Here is an 8117-nt window from a genome sequence, read left to right as displayed (position 1 = left end):
CAGATTCGTGAAAATTGTTCGTACAAAACAGGGATACCTGACATCATTAGATGGCTACTGGATACGGCTATCACTAGAGTAGCATTCCAGAAGAGAAAGACTTTATGCTCGGTGTTGGTGCGTATGAATATTCGCTTTTTGGTTGATGGGACAAAAAAACCCTGTATACAAAATTAAATGTAACGACTACACGAAGGTTTATATAGGTTTTTAGACAGCCATGGAACGGCACATCAGAATCCGTGAAAATACGGATTGCACTAATGTTGCACCGAAAAAGTAGGTGAACATCAAACAGTACTTCGAGATACGCTACTGGCAGCGCGTGCACTAGACACGGGCAAGGAAAGATTCAGAAAATATGGACATCCTGAAACGAGATCTAAAATTCACATCACAGAGACTGGTGATCGGTGCGGTGGAAATCGCCAAGGATCCAAGCGTAAATAGAATAGCCTGCGTAGAACTTGCAAACGTGTGGAGAGCTGTTTTGGGTCAGCCGAGGTGACACAACGCGGTGCGCATTTATCAGCGAAATGGTCTGGGTCAAAGAGTACAGAATCTAACTAGAGTTAGATACAATTTACCACTCCCACCCCATACCCAAATCAATGGTCCCGGCACCTTTGATGAACCCAAGTAAACGAAACTTTTGAAGGACCCAAGAGGAAGTTTTGATCAAACTGTCCGCATCTGATAATGCAAGGAGGAAATATCCGGGTTCAGCTTGAAGTAAAATTCTCCCCTTAATCAATCTACCGTAAATGTTCGTCTTCACCACTAGCCAACAAACAGCAACAACAGACTGAACACTCAGCCAATCATAAAACATTTCAGGAATTCTTTCCCTGACTGCCTTAAAACCCAACCAAACTACTTACTCACATGGCTTAACAAATTTTTTGTGGATTTGCCTGATCGGCCCGAATGTTTAAATGTCAGTACGAAATAGCTGACGTAGGGGAGCATTAAACCCGTTGCTCAACGTTTGTACCACTAAATGCTCGCTCGTCCATATCCGCCGGCAACGATGGGGCAACTGCATTCTTCAAGAAGAAACCAGCGTAACCATTGATTCGTTGGCCGGATAATATGTCAAAACCGGGGAAACTTTCACAGAACAGTGGTTAAAAGAACCATTGCACACCTGAAACTCCAAGTTACGTATTGGGTGGCCACCAGAAATTCTAGGTAGATGTTCGTACATAGTTGAGTCTTTGGGCATCCGGATGCGCCGTCGGCTGGAATTCCATTTTTATCCCCAGCAAGTCTTGTGTTCCCTAGCTGTTCAGCTGGCCTGTCCTGGTGTTGTTCACACACTTCGGTCAGGAGTAAAACATATTTTAGTGGATACTCGATGGATCTAGGACGAACATTTTCCGCATTTGTAACCCAGTTCCGCAAATGAACAAATAACCAAACGTCCACAACCGCGTTGAAGGAACCGTACAAAAGGTAAGCTCCCTACTGCCTAAACTGATAGCTGGTGCGTGGTTCACTCGGACGCGCCTACTCACGGACCCAATGAGATGGAGACTGACAAGAGCGCTCAGCCTAACAGCTAGTGTACAGCTGTTTCGCTGTCCTCAGCACGAGGAGCATTATCACCGCGGAAGTTCAACTTCGCGATCCGGATTTTCGGCTTGAGTGATAGTCCTGTAACCAGGTGATCAATAACCTGTAAAGTTAACCGAGTTGTCACTGTCTCGACATATTTTCATTGCTTATACCGGTCAAAAAATGCATTCCACAGGTGGTCGTATCGACATGTCTCTGTCCAATTGCTTTTAAAAGCTTCAGTTTGCGCAGCAGTAATCACCTAATTTCACCTGTCTGATCCCCACAGCACTACAGTCGAAGATAAATAACTGAAATTCAAAGTGACAAAATAGCGGTTTGGTTATCGGGAACATAATATTAGTAATCGCCGAGTAGCAGAAGCCTTGACAGGACAATTCGAGATTACCAGGCCGGATTCAAAACACGGTCAGTAATTTGTAGCCTTAAGCACTGCATTATTCTGAGCTACTTAGCAAAGTTGAACTTTCGAAGGTAGCTTTCAATGCAAGAGCTTAAGTTTAATCTTGTTCCTGAAGAGAGACGTAGAAGAAGTACGCGAGTGACATCGGTTACCAACCAAGGTAAGGTGGGTTAATTTCAAAGACTTGCAAAACATCCGTGACCGTTGCAAGAGGTTTTAGGGCTACTAATGATTAGAGTCATCAAATCTCGAGTGAACTACGGCTTGGTCGTGGTTATTGCTTGCCCAGTTGTCAGGTCTTTGTTATTATTTATTCGTTGGATTTCGGATACCTTTCTGGAAGAGACTGCAAGTTTACTCGTGAGAGCATTGCCTCGATACGTGGATTTATCTTTCTGTGTACTCCGTATAAGCCTGCGTTTGTTGATCTGGGAATCGAAACACCAACCGAAGCAATGTAAACGACTTAGAGTGCTTGAGTAGGTAAATAAGTGGATCAATTTAGTATTCAGTTTCGGACGTCATCTAGTTTTCGAAAATTTCCGTAACTACATCGGAGACTGCGGCGAGACTAATTATCAAAATGTCTTTCATGTGCTAATTTTTTTATGTGGCATTGGTAAAGTATCGCACCGGTGATGATGTGATCCGTGTACGCATTTGGGCATTCGGGCGCGATGATGTCAAGTTGAATTCATATGGGGCTACTCATCCTCCTGATGGCGACAAAGCAACACGTGTTAGCTCCACTGATCCAAAGGTGTTCCATACAAGTTTACGAGTTCCACGCCTTCTGTTCTGTTAACAGTAGGATGCTTGCCAATTATTACTGTTTCGGCTATCAGTCTTTGTGCCTTGGATCGCAGTCTCCGCCTCAAAACCTCGAAATTTTTCTAAATCTATTATGTGTCTCGTATTCTGTGCGTGTTCCGCAATTGCCAAATATTTCAGTAACGCTTGATACTCATCCGCTTTTCTGGGTGGTTTGGTTATTTTTCGGCTATGCTCTACGAAATCTGAGGTTCCCTTGTGGTCTATCTTACAAAGGCATTGCTGCAGTCGTTACGTGTAATTTTGCTCTGTGTGCTGGGAGGCGGTGCTTCAGCTGCATTGGTGCAGAGCACAATATGTTCCATCTCTGGAAAGTTACGTTTATGATAGCCATGGTTTGTATTCTTCCCCGATACCCCGGTTTATATAGAACAACAGCTGGCCCGATCCCTCCCCAGGTGGCTTTCGCTACCCATACCAACACGTTTGCAGTTGAGGCTCAATCAAGCTAGCTAAATATTTACTGCCCCGTATTTTGTTCTTTACTTCAATGTTGGCCGCTCTCCGATTAGCTCCTTCTGTCCACAGGGCCCATAAACCCTTAAACGTTGATGAGGCAATGCTAGTGAATACCGATTCGGATTGTTAGACGAGTAGCCCCAGCGTCGGTTGGCTTCTCGTTCACCGTTGTCTTTTGTTTCCCCCTACCTTATGTATCATGCGGTCTAAAAAGGCCAGTGCACAAAAAATTGACTGCACCTCCATAATAAATTTGCTCTGTGGGGTCAGTTCATTCAGATAATTGCAAAACTCACTAGCCTTTTCTCGTTTCATCATGACGAAAGTGTCATCCACATACGCCTTGAATACCTTAGGTGGATATGAGAATCCGACTAAAGGTCTCCGTTCAAATTCCAACGTAAACATATTTACCAAAATCGGGAGTATTATAGATTTCATTGCTAAACCTTGTTTTTGAGTAAAAACCATTTAGTCAAAAAGCGAACTAGGTGAGATTCAGACATACTTTATTACATTACAATATTTCATCCACCGTATGCTGTGTCCGTTCTGAAAGAATGGTGTCCGCTAAAAAGTGCCAACTGGTCCCCTCTTGGCACAGTTAGACATCGAAGCTTACAATGTTGCCATTTGATTGAATAGCGACGCCCGCTATTTTGTTGGCAATGTAATGTGAATTATTTTTGTAAGCATAGGATTTTCCCGTGAGGGGCTTTGAAATTATGGTGATCTTTCTGACCATTGTATATTAGTACTTTCTTTGTAACTTATCACTATTCAGATTGTACCACTTTCTGTCTCTCGCTAAATCTCAGCTTATTCATCTTCCTTTTATATCGAATAACTTTTGTTTAAATGGAAGAAAAGAAACATGGGTGGACATACACTATACAAATTCTGTACTTCGTGAAAAGCGCGTTACCTTTATGCTGTGTCCAGTTACTCTGTCAGTGAATTAACGAGCGGTGATCTACCTTTGAGACTACGACGGCACAGAAAGTATCTAGGAATATTTTAAGTAAGATACCAGGAAGGAGATCGATTTGGATTTATTGTGGTGGTAATAACTAACTATACCGACGAACTGTGACTTGTATCATCTTGCCTATTTTTACTCGCTTGATTTAACTATTTGAACTGGTATTTGCTAGCGTTATCTACTACAAAATACCGGGGAAAATCTTGCTAGGTCATGCGGTGGGAATCTATCTCGTCTACTATCTGTCTCACCGGGACATTTTGTTTGGAAGGCCGTAAAATCGGAAGGAGCTCAACCAGTTACTTACTAGACGAAGCTTCAAAGGTGGATGAGTGAATCGGCAGTAAACTTTGACACTTTCATCTTGGATGCAACAACCCTGCATCTAGCAAGACCCCATTTATTGCCAAAGTCGAAGGAAGTCGCTTGGTACGAGGCGGTATTTAGTCAGTTCCAACAGAAATGCATCACAATTTCACTGGTTGTTGTAACGAAATTTGAATGAGAATGTTGTGATCGGCAGTTAATCTCTTTATTGCATTCAGGGATTTTGGGGAGATTTTCAAACATCGATCACGTACGTAAACTGGAACTCCAGACGGTGTTTAAACATTTGATACAATCGGACCTGCGCCTTATGCGGGCAATTGTTGCCAATCGATTATCGAGGCAGTATTCGCCGAAATCCCGTTCGCTGTGATCACTATCAGGTTATCTTATCTCACTCGGTCCATTATTTTACGTGATCGAATTTGTTCCATGCAGCCTCTCCGGTGGAGTTTTGGCAATAACATGATTATTGAATCAATCAACTGATGAGGGCTTATCATCGGTAAAGGTGAGCATTGGATTTAATTGACCAAACATGCTCCATAGCCACGGGTTAGACAGCAATTTGATTCGGACTCTCCCGACAGGTGGTGTTTAACTTGCTGCAGCGTTCCTCAGCATTAATAGGGAAAGATTCAGACACACGTTCTGGCAGTGCAACAAATTTAGGATTTTTCTGTACGATTTCATCATGTAAGTAGTGGCATTATGTGCCCAAAAGCTGAGAAACACTGCGGAGCTATTTCATCATCAGTTGGAATCATCATCTCGCAAAAATCAACGAATTGAGACAAAATCCGTGATGGTCCAACTGCTACATTCGGCACTTGACCGTTGAAACTCGACCAGCGCATTGCTGGTGGGATTAGCTCTCACCAAGGTCGAACAGATTCCCGTCCATCCTTCAACAACGGGAAACCCTAATCGCCTGGCCGTGTGTTGAGCGGCTGCTCTAGTGACCACTTCTGAGGAGTAAGTTTCGCAATTCAATGGAATAATCCTTCCCCTGACGTTTAAGTGGTGCCAATCTAAAGTGAACATCCGGGAATCACTGTAAAACAGATTCATACTATTTAGGGATCATCAACCGTGCGTCACTCACAAAACCGGGAATAAATTTCAGACTAAAGTTGTCCACTAGGAGACGGTATTCCAAAAAGGTGTATTACTTGTGCAATTGTCTTAGGGATATTGTGGAGTACACTGGTTCACTTATGTTAGAATATTTCGACAAATGGTTTCACTTGCACACGATTTCGTTTTTGACGGAAGCCCCAAGATTGGCGAAGCCTGTCATGGGTTGTCCAAGAGTTTTCAGAAATTCTACGAGTAACGTAACCTGAAAGAAAGTACATTCCTTAGCTCGAATATCGTACCAACTGGAATACTAGGCAGGCTTGTGCGCCACATTCGGTTGAAGCGGACGATGACAAACCAGCAATTTAACTAGTTTCATCTGAGTCTCGTGTCAAAACCTAGTTCGTGTGCAAATGAGCGAATTTCTTGAAATGCGTTCAAGTTTAGCTCGAATGGAAAATGGGTAGATGAAAACTCGAGGACCGATAATGGAGCTAGCAACACCTTCGGCACCAGTAACATCCTTCGGTCGCCTGCCATTGCTTGATCGATAAGTCTGACTACGTGATCAGCCCTGAGAATTGTAGAACCCGTCGGGGGCTGTCGACGGATTTTCAGGAACCTTATGCGTAGCACGCTACAAATATACATGTATCGCGATCTCTCGAATATCGTAGGGACGGAAACAAGAGGCGCCATTGTGCAGTACACTTGGTTGCTCGGAAGTATCACAAACGAGAGATTCAGCTGGGTGCTAGGTGTGTCTCTCGGGGCTGATGGTCTCAGAACAAGGCCTCTGATCGCTTTGGATCATTTTCGGCATCCCATGGTCAGACTCAATGTGATCTATTATCACTCCGCTGATTGTCGCCTTCCGTTGATTTGACACGGCTGCCGCCTCGACTCATTACGACAGGTGCTCTCCCATTCTCGCGATATATTTGTTTTCACCGGCCGTCACCGGAGAGGGGACGAGAAAAGCAACGGTCCAGAAATAGGCGCCGTCTAGGAAGGAATAGGTGCCATGGGATGGGTTGCCCCTGTATTATCTTCTTTCATCAGTTGGCACCGCTTTCAGAACACCACATAATCCATCATCTCATTTCTCAACTGGGACCACTGAGCCATCTGCCGAAATGAGCCGCATGTCAAGGTGTATCATTAGTGTGCCATCTCTTGGCGCTTATCCATCAAATTCCGTCTTAAGGCACGTGGCGCCGCGGGAGCACAAATTCAGAATCGGAGATTTTCTAGGAATTTATGCCAGATTCAATCAGACTCAACCGATCTGAGTGACTCTGGAACGTTTCCAATTAGTTGTTTCCCTATAAGTTCTTAACACGATGGCGACTGTCCGTACCCAGCCTAGGGGTTTGTGATTAAATTGGATAAAAATTCTCTGTCCGAGCAGTTGCGGGCCTACGTATCCATGACCCGGTCAAACGCCCAACATACTTTATCGATCGCCGAGTACTTCTGCCCAGCGTTGGTCGGTAAACCACTGGAATATTTGGTAACACCTTTCTTCTTCTTTAGGACTGCTCTAAAACCGCAATCACTAGCGTCCTTGGCAACAGTGAACATTTGTTCGGCTTTGGGGTGGCGGCCAAAAACTCTAGGTTCAATATATTGACCCGCTCCTGTTCTCAGTCTGTTTGTGATTTCGTAATGTAACTGCAGACACAGAAAGCCTTATGTGACTATGGTCCCCAATTGGAAGGCCAAATGTGTTATACGCCCATTGCTGCCATTCAAATGCCCGGATTACAGTGGAAGCTGCCGCCTGGTCCAGATAAAAACAGCAACCTATTCGTAAAATATGTGAGCACTATGAGGAGGTGAAGCATGTGGCCAAGCCTGAAGAAACGGTGTTGTTAAATTTCCCTGAAAGAATTGAAGGATGCGGATAAACAACAAATTCAAACCGTGAACGAAATCCACCAAAACGTCACTCCATAAATCGTTATTCTAAATCGGTGGTTTAAAGAATAAGGAAGTGTGAATCATTTAGAAGAAATTGTTCCAGATATTCATACCCTCACCGACAATCGAATTGTTTTGTCTGCAGTACAACATGACACATTCAATTTTTCCGTAAGTCCAAATGATCCAATTACTGACATGGAGGCATTAGCGGAAGACATCTCTACACTTTCTCCATCTACCTTGACCCGAAATTTGTCACATATTTTAAAACTGCATCTTGTCAAAAACAATCCAGTTGTTTGCAATGGTAGTGCTGAGTCTATTATTCCACGGCCAGGTCTAACTGACTTCTACCCGTGCGTCGTGACAGTGCCTACAGATGTAGACGTTCGTGGTATCACTGGACATTCTGTGCCACTTGTTAGTAGTTGCCCGATTCCTGTGAGATTCCCACAAGGTTGCTCCATCGATTGTAACTTTTTGGTTTCAACTTCGGGACCATCGATTATCGGCCTCAAAGTTCTGGGCTCA

General features: G+C 43.9%; 1 protein-coding gene across 1 annotated transcript in view; it reads right to left on the bottom strand.

Moving 5' to 3' along the window:
* The window catches only part of T265_11189 (hypothetical protein), a gene marked incomplete at both ends in the record, with an annotated part of 86444 nt that overhangs the window by 29274 nt on the left and 49053 nt on the right, over positions 1–8117 (bottom strand). The window lies entirely within an intron of this gene.

This window comes from Opisthorchis viverrini (assembly GCF_000715545.1).
Source record: "Opisthorchis viverrini unplaced genomic scaffold opera_v5_463, whole genome shotgun sequence".
Taxonomy (NCBI): Eukaryota; Metazoa; Platyhelminthes; class Trematoda; order Opisthorchiida; family Opisthorchiidae; genus Opisthorchis; species Opisthorchis viverrini.
The sequence above is the reverse complement of the archived record's forward strand: the minus strand, read 5'-3'. Positions and strand labels throughout refer to the sequence as shown.